Below are 12,392 nucleotides of genomic sequence, written 5' to 3' on the forward strand. Positions count from 1 at the left end.
GCCCTACAAAAATGGTTCCATGGTTACCTTGGCTGGGCCTCTTGCTCCATCGGCCATGGAACTGGTCAGAATGTTCGTGGCAAATGGGCCTACCCGTTTGACTTAAAATGGCAATCGGGGTCCGAGGACCCCGATTTGCATATTAAAAGGAGCCTATTGCCTGAAATAGGTGGGTCTTCAGGCATCCAGTGGTGTATCCTCTTTCAAAATCTCACTGGCCGCGTTTTTGCGCTGTTAATGAGGCGGTAAGGCTACCGATTCCATTTTGAGGCTGTTACCGCTCCATTAACAGCAGGTGATAGAAATGAAAATTGACTCTCTCAGGAGCTGCAGGCACTCAGATCAGTGGCATCTTTGTGTTACTGATCTTACTGCAGTCAAAGTGAGTTTTGATTTTGGAAATTTCTTAGTTGTGATACTTCCTTTTGGTTAGTTGCCATCATTTAACAGTAAAACCTTCTGATGGGTGCTGCTCTTGCACTGTATTGGGTGGAGGAGGAAGAATAGCAACAGCAACAACAACAGCATCAGCAGAGCCCTCAACATACAGGAGAAGCTGCAGTTGGACCTCTGAGAAGACAGCAGGTGAGGGGGCCTGCTCGCAGAAGGCCTTACCCATCCAATAGAGCCTACAGGTTAAGGGTGACCTTTATAGAAATGTCTGAGGAGCAGTGCCTGAGGAGGCTACGCTTCTCAAGGCAGGGTTTTTCCAACCTTTGCCCCCTGCTGCCTGCCATGCCAGGGGGCCATGCAATGCCAGTGGCTGTCAAAGTGACAACCACCCTGAACTTTTTTGCCTCAGGATCGTTCCAGGGTGCAACTGGGGACATCACATGCATTTTGTGCATCAAGGAGGTGAGCAATGCTTTATTTGGCAGGGTGAACCAATATATTTTGTTTCCCATTGATGACAAGTTAGAATGAGAGAGTATTGGTGTTCGCAGCAATGCCTGGCTTCTCCCAAGTGTAGGGCGTTATTGACTAGACTGATGTTGCCATCAGGGCACCTGATAAGTGTGTTTCACCAGGTGCAGGCCCGTCTAACTCATTATCTATCCCACATATAGAAATGGGGGTGGGAATCTGCTGTTGTTTGGGAGGGATGGAATGCATGATGGTGCTTCCTCAGGAGGGATGTCCTCTTCTGGAGCTTTTTCAGGAGCTTGTTGCTGCTGAGATAGACCTAGAGGAAAGAGTTAGGATTGCAATGAGAGCCTGGATATGAAAGGCTTGACCATTCTGGTTGAATTTCTGAAGCTGTAATGGTTCATGAAGGGGTACAAGTGAAGAACAGCCACCCTGCTCTGACAAACAGCCAGCTCCTCCATTTCTAATACTGCCTTTTCTGGATGTCCTACTTACTTCCATTGCCTATTGCTGCACCTGGGTGAGGGCAGAGTTATGAGTGGCTACAGAGAAGGCAAATTTACATGCGGGGCTTCTGTATGCAATGCATAAGTTGAGAGGGAAAAGAAACAAGATGCTAGGAGAATGGGGATGTCTTGAGTGGGAACTAAGTGGCTTGAGTGCAAATTGAGGAAGGAGTATTGAGAGAAGATGCAGTTTCAGCAGTTGAGAGCTGATGAGACTAGCATATTGTGAGTGGGAGCAGTGAAGGCAGGAAGCAGGAAGTGAGTGTGTGTTAGGAGTGAGCATGAGAGGTGGCACAGTGTGGTGAGGGATGTGATGCAGTGGCGGTAATTGCTCTGAATGCTGAGGGATGGAGGGGAGGGACTGTGACCAATTGCAATGCAAGAAATGGGGAAAGGAGGAGCTGCAATCACCTTTGCTGATCAAATGAGGTTATTGAACCTCTTTCTACACTGGATCCCGGTCCTTGGAGTAATTGATTCTCCTGCTACTAATTTCCTCTGCCACTTTTAACCATGCTTTTTTTAAATGACGCTGTTAGGCATCATCTTCCTACTTTTGTGGGGAAAGCACTTCCCTCCTGACTCTGACTGCTGCCAGCAACACCTCCAGGGAGGCATCAGAAAACCTGGAGGCAACCCTCCCCCTCCTTCCAACCATGTTCACCGTCCAGCACATGAAGAAATGGAGATGGAAAGAATGATAAACCGCTTTAAGAGGTTGCACATGCCTAACAGCAGCTTGAGGTGTTCCATTTTTGTTATGTGGTGGGCAGTACAAGAAGAAATGCAATAGATCTCTTGAACTGGCAGGGACAATATTTTTTCAACTATTCCAATCTCAGCAATTCACCAATATTTAGAATACATTTGATTTTTCTGCATGATGTGTGGTAATCATATAATCACAAAATGCATTGGAGCAGGCTGCATCATTATATAAGCACTCTCATTGGAAGCAGATGGTTATAAAGTTGAGTCTCAAGCTGCCTCAATTGAAAGCCAAGCTAGTAGGTGGAGCATATTTTCTCTTGGTTAATCATACAATGTAGCTAGTCTATCAAAGGGCAAATGTTATCTTTACCTACACAAGTTTGGAAACAGACTGTTCTGATGACATTCGCCACAGAGTGTTGACATTGTCACCTTGGATGCCGTAAATATCCATTGTTGTAGCTCTGTGCGTGACATCAAAAAGGTGGGTCACTTCTTAAACCCTGAACAGTGCCAGTGACACTGACACTACAACAGAGTGATGATCTATGCTCTGAAAACCTATTGATGAAGCAAGAATGAGCAAATAGTATTACAGCACATAGTGCAGATTTGCTCTAACTTTTTAACTTATATGTTCCTTTCCTGTGCATGGGCTTGGTTTAGAGTTTTCATCTATACTTTTTTACACGTTTGTTAATATACATGAAAGTAAGTCATTCTTGCATGCAGAAAGGAAAAAAACTAACTGCTAACAGGAAGTGGAGAAAAAAGAATAAACTTCTAAATTCAAACCTTTTACACAGCGAGTGATTAGAATCTGGAATGCACTGCCCGAGGGGGTGGTGGAGGCAGATTCAATCATGGCCTTCAAAAGGGAACTTGAAATGAAAAAATGTGCAGGGCCAAATGGCCTCCTTCCTTATCATTACAATGGCAATGTTATTCTGTAATGTGATGAGATTTCTGCAATGTATACATTGTATGTCCTTTACACTTACATGCACATTAATACTTTCAAATTCTATTTTATTGTTTAATTTCATCAGCCACTTAGGGGTAGATTTGTGAATTCCAACAAAAATCCGGAAACCCAATATTACTGTAGTGTTCATTATCTCTGTTATTAGTTTTCCTTGTTCAGTCATTTGGGTAATTCCTCCAACCTCATAGTATCATAGAATCATAGAAGGTTACAGCACGGAAGGAGGCCATTCAGCCCATCGAGTCTGCGCCTGCTGTATGCGTGAGCAATCCAGCTAGTCCCACTGCCCAGCCCTATCCCTGTAGCCCTGCACATTTTTTTGTTTCAAGTACTTATCCAGTTCCCTTTTGAAGGCCATGATTGAATCTGCCTCCACCACTCCCTCGGGCAGTGCATTCCAGATCCTAACCACTCGCTGTGTAAAAAAGTTTTTCCTCATATCACCTTTGGTTCTTTTGCCAATCATTTTAAATCTATGCCCTCTGGTTCTTGACCCTTCCGTCAATGGGAACAGTTTCTCTCTATCTACTCTGTCTAGACCCTCCATGATTTTGAATACCTCTATCAAATCTCCTCTCAACCTTCACTGTTCCAAGGAGAACAACCCCAGCTTCTCCAGTCTATCCACGTAATTTAAGTCCCTCATCCCTGGAATCATTCTAGTAAATCTCCTCTGCTCCCTCTCTAAGGCCTTCACGTCCTTCCTAAAGTGCGGTGCCCAGAACTGGACACAGTACTCCAGTAGTGGCCGAACCAGTGTTTTATAAAGGTTCATCATGACTTCCTTGCTTTTGTACTCTATGCCTCTATTTATAAAGCCCAGGACCCCATATGCTTTTTTAACCGCTTTCTCAACCTGCCCTGCCTCCTTCAATGATTTGTGCACATATACCCCCAGATCCCTCTGTTCCTCTACCCCTTTTAGAATTGTGCCCTCTAGTTAATATTGCCTCTGTTCATTTTTCCCACCAAAAAGCATCACCTCGCATTTTTCCGCGTTAAACTTCATCTGCCACATGTCCGCCCATGCCACAAGAGTGTCTACATTCTCTTGAAGTCTATCACTGTCCTCTCATATGAACAACATTAAATGCAATACTTTAAAGATCAGCATGACTGGGGAGGGAAATTCCAGTCACAACAATTAATTATATTGTTATTATGATGTACAGACTTGTGACAGAAGTGACTGACTTGTTTGCCCCACATCAGGGCATGAGCACGTACTCAAGGTTGACACTGAGTCCAGTACTGAGGGAGAGCTGAATTTTGATGAGATATTATACCAAGGTCCCATCTGCCTGTTCTGCTGGATGTTAAAGATCTCACAATTCAGAGGAGAACGGGGAGTTCTTCCATTGTCTTGCCCAACATTCCTCCCTCAAGCAAGACCACCGGGTGGCACAGGAACTGGTCCGCAGCGGGCCCTAAGATTTTTGCGGGTCCTGGAGCACTCCAGCTCCTCCTGTCAAAAATCGAAACCCCCCGCCCAAGAAACATACCTTTTTGGAGAGGCCTCCAGTGGTTCCTTTAAAGACCATCAGTTAGGTCTCTGGGGAAAATGGGACTGGCATGCTCCGCTCCATTTCTCCACGAAAATTGCAATACATCAGGCGTAGGACCCCGATTTGCATATTTAAACAGCCTCCCGACTGTTTTAGGTGGGAGTGCTGTGTGTCTAGTTAAAGAGCTGCATGAAAATGATTCAGGCAGGCAAATGGGTGCACAAGGTCCCTACCAGATTTTTTTCTCCATTGGTCGTCCCGTTTTTCCGGCAAGAAACTGGTGGCGGACAGTTGAAAATCCCCCTCCCACTCGTGGTGATTCCAACATGGCAGCCAAAGCAGAGTGATAGCTTGGCATTTGCACGCTTGTACAATCAGCAGTGGAGGAAGGATACCATTTTTACAAACATACATAAATGACGGGCAGGAAAAGACCAGCTGGTCCATCAAGCCTGGGTCCCCCCCTGGGAGAGGCATAAAATCAGGGAAAAACCCTGGGGCAATAAGGGAAATACTCTGGGAAATTCCCCTCAGGCAGTCATATGGACGATGTGTTATCTGTTAATCCTTCTAGTATAGATCCACTGTGTTTGCACTGGATTTAAACTATTTTGATTATTGGTTTCCAGTGGTCAGATACAAAGCAGCGCAGGAAGTTTACACACTCTAAATGTGTAGCTGAAGGGGGGGGGAGGGGTGGGTGCATCATTAAAAAGAAGAGAAAATAATTTAAATATAAAATCAACAAAATGAATTTGGTTACCTTTTGAAGTAATGCAAAAATTGCCTAGGAATTTCAACTAATTGGTCCTCAAGTCCTAACATGGAAAGGGATGATCACAGGATATGAACCACAGACACTGGTGAAAATCTTTCTTTATATGGACTTTTCTTAAGTTGTGTTTTTTTTTAAAGAGGCAGTGGTGTGAAGTACATCAGCCAATCAATACCATCAAAGAACCGGAAGTTCTTTGAACCAGAAACACATATCCTGTAGTAATGAAAGGTTCAGCACAGGCAAGCTTACAATATCCTCTCATGGCTAAGGACCGGGTCAAAATGTTAAACCCTCATGGAAGTGCATACCGTAACATTTTATCGTGCCTCCTATTTACAATTTGTATTTTCTATTATGGTTTGCCAAGAGTTAGTTTTTTAAAAATCTTATTGTAACATGTTATTAGAAACCTCCTATAAAATGATCTAACCTGTTTAATGTTTGGGAGACTCACAGTTTTGTTGCAGCTTTGTACTAACACCAATGCTCAAAATTTGTTCAGTGGGCAGTCAGTGCACAGGTTATAAGTAAATTACATTGAAAATAAATATAAATAGTAATTGAAATGTGCCCTGGTTTTCTATTAAGTTATTCCTTAAGTCACTCTGTCCCTCTAACGTTTGGATTTGTTTTGCAGCTTTTAAAATATACACATTTGGTTTACTATAATTCGACATTGGTTCATTTGCTATGCCAGTTTATGGTAAAGTGTGAATGACTTTCATATGACCTTGTTATAGACATTGGAAGTGGTTTAAACATGCACAGTCTACCTGCTTATTCTCATGTTAGTGCTTTAATGCATTGTATATTCTGCAGCTCAACAGTTCACATTGTATAAATTTCCTGAGGAAGGAGAAAATCTCCGAAAGCTTGTGAATTTAAAATAAAATTGCTGGACTATAACTTGGTGTTGTAAAATTGTTTACAATTGTCAACCCCAGTCCATCACCGGCATCTCCACATTATAAATTTCTTGACTGTATATTCTTCGAAATTTTAACTTTTTTCCAACGCTACATCAATTAATTGAGATATTACGTTATTTTGCACACCTACACACGCGCATATATTGCATAGATATGAAAACACACCCATGCCATATACATCATTGTCACTTTGTGTGATGCGCCACAATGACATCTGAGTTGTAAAGCAAACCGCAAACCTTAAATGTACAACCAAGATTTTGTATGAAAAATATACAAACCTGTCACACAGTTCAGGAAGGTCCTAGGTTCAATCCCTGGTCTGTGCCGAGTTAGCCCACCTCAACCAACCTTTGAAGGGGTTTCAGCATTACTGAAGCATTTCTTAGCCGTTTGGAAATCTAAGGCTCCCCTTCCCATTCCCCACCCCAAGTTTCCACTGTGTCAGCTGTGGCTCAGTGGTAGCACTCTCGCATCTAAGTCAGAAGGGCGGGGAAGTGGGACTAGCTGGATTGCTCTGGCATAGAGCTGGCATGGACTCGATGGGCCAAATGGCCTCCTTCCATGCTGTAACTTTTCTGTGATTCTAGGTTGTGGGTTCAAGTCCCACTCCAGAAACTTGAACGCATAATCCAGGCTGACACTCCAGTGCAGTACTGAGGGAGTGCTGCACTGTCAGGGTTGCTGTCTATTGGATGAGACATTAAACCGAGTCCCCGTCTGCCCTTTCAGGTGGACGTAAAAGATCCCATGACACTATTTCGAAGAAGAGCATGGGAGTTCTCCCCTGTGTCCTGGCCAAAATGTATCCCTCAACCAACATCACTAAAACAGACTATCTGGTTATCATATTGCGGTTTGTGGGACCTTGCTGTGTGCAAATTGGCTGCTGCGTTTCCTACATTACAACAGTGAATACACTTCAAAAAGTACTTAATTAGCTGTAAAGCGCTTTGGGCTGTCATGAGGTCGTGAAAGGCACTATATAAATACAAGTCTTTCTTTCTTCCTCCTCTACTGACAGCACCAGTATCTTTCCTGTACCTTATCCAAACAGCTGTTCTTCATGCGTAAGCCTGGAGAATGAGTGCTAACAAGCTATTTTATCAAGGAGGGTAACATCGCCCAAACTGAGTCTGAGTCTGTCCTTAGCCAACATCCACACAGGGTCACAAGACAGTGACCAGGAGCAAGGAATCTGGCTAGGGTACAGTTGCATGAGCATTAGCAACCCTCCATTATTTCCATGTGTGAGCCTAGCCAGGAAGTAGGCTATTCAGTCATGGGGGCCATCAGAACACACCCGATTCTGTCCTCAGCCGAAGTCGCACATATGCCATAGTTCACAGCAAAGTCACTACATAGTAATCAATGGGGACTGTGATGGAAACTGTGGCTGATTTCTTCCCCTTCCAAGTCCAGAGGACATGGAGGCCAAATGTACCATCCCACTGCTGCCCAAACTAGTATAAGCTAACTGACCACAGCTCAGGCATCTGGAATTGGGCATGACACTAATGCAGCAGCATCACTGTGCTACAGACCAAAGCATCCGCAGGAAGCACATTTCCTATTGACAGAGGTTTAGAGTAGCATGGCTGTGTCTGGAACTCATACAGTTCACCTCTCCAAAAGACAGTAGTAGGTGTAAGAGAACCCTCAACAGGAAGGGAAAGAGAATAATCAGGCTCCATTAATTTGCACTGACCAGTGTCAGAGCTCTGTCTGTGTCCCCTACACATGGATATACAGCAAAGTAGAAAATTATATATGTGAGTAAGTAAAGCTATAAAACATGATGGGGGGGATGGCATTTTTGGTAAATTTACATTTATGTTTGGGCTAAATATATTAGGTAATGTTTTCTCCAGAAAAAAGACTGAGAGGTGACCTGGTAGAGGTCTTTAAAATTATGAACGGGTTCGATAGGGTAGACACAGAAAGGATGTTTCCAATTGTGGGGGAGTCTAAAACTAGGGATCATAAATGTAAGATAGTCACTAATAAATACAATTAGGAATTCAGGAGAAACTTCTTTACTCAGAATGGTGAGACTGTGGAACTCGCTACACATGGAGTGGTTGAGGCGAATAGCATAGATGCATTTAAGGGGAAGCTAGATAAATACATGAGAGAGAAAGGAATAGAAGGATATGTTGATAGGGTGAGATGAAGTAAGGTGGCAGGAGGCTCGTGTGGAGCATAAATACTGGCCAAATTCTATGTAATTCTATTTATTCCAAGACTAGTTTAAATTAATTTTCTTCTTGGTTAAGGCAGAAATCCAAAAAGAGAGGAACCCTGGAAATTATTTGTCATGACTTGCCTGCCATAAATTAGATTAGATGCTGGATGCAGAAGAATGTATTTCCTGTTGGCCAAGTTGTACAGTGTTTTTAAGCTTAAGGCATGGCATTGATTACAGTAACTTTAAGATGTGTTTATTTAGAATAATGATTTTGCTGCAAGTCTGAACAATTTTCATTTCCAACAAAAGTGCAAAACCTAAGCTTTTGCGACTTAGATGGGAATGTATGCGTTAACTGCAATAGAACGTAAACACAATGGGATAGTAATTCGTGTGCAACCATTTTTGACTGCACGGGGGGCGCAGGGTACAATCCCTGCATCTGACTGTCGATTCCCGAGGTGCCCCTGTTATTGGGCCTCATTTCCATGAAGCGGGCGAGCTGCGGAGAGTAAGAGGCAGCTTGCCTGGCGCAGCGTCACCAAAGTTTGGGCCACTGCAATGCTAGTAGCGGCTCTCAGGTAAGTGAGCGGGTGGGGCAATCGGTGGCCGGGGGGAGCGATTGTTGGCCGGGGTGTGTGATCGAGCCTTGGGCTGGAGCAAACAGTGGCACTGGGGGAGTGATCAGTAGCCGGGTTGGGGGGATCGAGGGGCCGCCAGGTTGAGGTAGATATGTGGCGGGGGGGGAGGGGGGCGATGGTTGGCTGGGGGGTGGGGTGCACGATTGGGCCTCGGGCGTCAGGTTGATGTAAGCATTTGGGGGTCTTGCTGCCGGTTAGCACCTAAGTTCCAACCCCCGGATGATCAATCACCCTATTTCTGCCCTTCTCCCTAACTGAAATTTTGGGGCTGTTGGCCTATAAATTCATATGGTATGCTGTACGAGCTCAGCGTGTGGGGAGTGAAGCACTCGGGTGATCGAAAATCTATAACGGGTTCTGCAAGACATACAGGACCCTAATTTACATAAATTATTCTTCACTTTCAATGTTGCCGGCATGCCCTCCTGCCTCCAGTGCAACCTCCTTTCCCAATATGGCGGATGGCGCACTTCTGGCTGGAAATGTGCATGCGCTTCTTGCCTGACATATTAGGGGCATAGTAGGCCGGTTAGCGCCCAAATTTATAGGCCAACAGCCCCAAAATTTCAGTTAGGGAGAAGGGCAGAAACAGGGCGATTGATCATCTGGGGGTTGGAACTTAGGCCTCTGAAATAAAATAGAAATTTTGTTTTCAAAGTTAAGGGAGCAGCGCATAAGTCATTAGAATTAACCCAGCTGCGTAGACTTTAGCCTTCACTGTTTTGATTGGGTTAGCAACCTGCAACAAATCGGAGCATTACTTACTTAAGACTTATGGACAAGCATGCAGCAGACACAAGTGTTCCTGACAATGTTGTTTCTCAATGGGCTTTGTTTCATTTTTTAAAACATTTTACTGTAAGTTTATGAACAATTTTTCCTAAAAAGCACATATCAGAACACAACTTTGTTGCCACATTCAGCAATTGATTCTGAAAAGGTCTTGTAATTAGATCAGATGAAAATAAAAACAAAATGATCCAATAAGTTGGACTGCCCAAGACCTACAGTAGGCAAGTATAGTCCAGTGGTCCTTCAAAATAATAGGGAGGTTTAAGGATGGAACCAACATGGTAACATTCTGTCGGATATTATTGATGCAGCAGTAGGGAGGTAAGCTAGGATAAGAGAACATATGGCTAAAAGGGTAGCATAGGGTGTGGAGCAAGGTTTTAGGTTCCTAGGGAACTGGGATGCAACAGGGAAGGAAAAAGCCTGTACTGACTGGATGGGTTTCCTTAAACAGAAAAGGAGCTGTCAGAGTGATAGACTAATAGGGGAATATATAAACTTTGTAGGGGGCAAAAGCTAATACAGGTGTTGTAAGATAGCCAGGGAGGTTCTGATAGGAGGCAACAAAATCCTGTATGCACCATAGTATGGGAAGATAATGTTGTGAATCTAAGGAGATCACAGGCAAAGCAAGGAAGAAGCAGCAAGAGAAGAAAATGTCAAACTTAAATGGAGCAAAGGGTGACAATAGATAGGGTTATACACAAATGCTAAAAGTCTAGCAGCAAAATGGCTGAATTAGAAGGGTTCGTGCATACAAAATATTTGGGCGTATTAGCTGTAATGAAAACTTGGTGGCATGGGATACAACACTGGAAAGTTATAAACTGTTTGGAAGGGATAGGCTAAGTAAAGGGTGGAGAAGTTGCACTTTATATAAAGGATAACACAGGAAAGACAGGACATCACAGAGAGAACAAAGGAGAAACTGAGGGACTGAATTCCTTGAGGTTGGAGAGGGCAAAGAGTGAGTGCGTCACCTGCTGGGAGGCCAGCATTTGGGACGTAGGGTACGGTAGCGTAGTGGTTATGTTACTGGGCTAGTAATCCAGAGGCCTGGACTAAAATCCAGAGTCACGAGTTCAAATCCCACCACGGCGGCTGGCGAATTTAAATTCAATTAATTAAATAAAAATCTGGAATTAAAATACTAGTATCAGTAATGATGGCCATGAAACTACCGGATTGTCGTAAAAACCCATCTGGTTCACTAATGTCCTTTAGGGAAGGAAACCTGCCGTCCTTACCCGGTCTGGCCTATATGTGACTCCAGACCCACAGCAATGTGGTTGATTCTTAATTGCCCTCTGTAATGGCCTAGCAAGCCACTCAGTTGTAAAAATCTCACTAGGGATGGGCAATAAATGCCGGCCTTGCCAGCGACACCCACATCCCGTGAACAAATAAAAAAAAAAATTCCATAGTTTTCTGCCCCATTTAACTTCAATGCGAAATTCCACCGGGGGGGAGGGGCTAATCTACGTACCTCACCCCCCCCCACCACCATATCAAGGGGGGGCATGTTTGGGGAGTTCCCAGGTTACCCCAGGAATTCTTCCCATGAAGTGTATATAACATCTCAATGGAAGTCTTGACAGCTGAGATCTAGTGTGAAAGGCTCCTGAACTTGCCCAGACTAAGATAATCAATCCTGGAGGGGATCAATTCCTTTCCATAAAAGCTTGATAGCTCTCCTAAGAAGAACAATTTAAGTAAGTTTTTTCTTCAGCCCAGGAAGGGCCTCAGGGCACTCCTAGAGGGGCAGCTGTATGCCCCTCGCCTTCTCTGCCTTCTCGCAGTGGATACCTCTGATGTGTTCCTACTGCTATGGATGACCCGTGCCGATTATTTCAATGACCCCATTCCCACAATTTGGAATGGGGTCGGCCACCTTTGTTGGTGGTCCCACACTGCTCCACATCTGCCAGCAGAGTTGGGCTATTGGAATTATGTCCTCTAAATCTTTGGTTGGAGCTAAATGAGGGAAACAACGATAAATTACTGATGGGAAGTTGCTACAGCAACCAGACCACGTGGCTGACATTGATCAGCCATTTCACAGGGAAGTAAGGAGGGCATCCAGTAATGGTAATGATTTAATAATGAGGGATTTTAACTACCCATATATTGAATTGTTTTTGGGCACTGTTAAGGGTAAAAAATGTTAGGAATTTCTGGATGTAGTATGGGACTGCTTCATGAAATAATATGTTATAGAGGGAACTAGAAATGAGGCTGTACTTGAACTAATGTTGACCAATAATGAGGACACTATGGCAGCAGCTGAGGTGGGAAAACACTTCCCAAAACTGCGATCTCTACCATCTAGGACAAGGGCAGCAGGTGCATGGGAACGCCATCATCTCCAAGTTCCCCCCTAAGTCACACACTATCCCAACTTGGATATATATCGCCACTCCTTAATGGTCGTTGGGTCAAAATCCTGGAACTCCCTATCTAACAGCACTGTGGGAGTACCTTCACCACACG

General features: G+C 44.1%; 1 long non-coding RNA gene across 3 annotated transcripts in view; it reads left to right on the forward strand.

Moving 5' to 3' along the window:
- LOC137340442 (uncharacterized) overlaps positions 1-12,392 on the forward strand; it is an 80,767-nt gene that overhangs the window by 3,671 nt on the left and 64,704 nt on the right. The gene's annotated exons all lie outside the window — the stretch shown is intronic.

The sequence above is a fragment of the Heptranchias perlo genome, chromosome 22 (genome assembly GCF_035084215.1).
Source record: "Heptranchias perlo isolate sHepPer1 chromosome 22, sHepPer1.hap1, whole genome shotgun sequence".
Lineage (NCBI taxonomy): Eukaryota > Metazoa > Chordata > Chondrichthyes > Hexanchiformes > Hexanchidae > Heptranchias > Heptranchias perlo.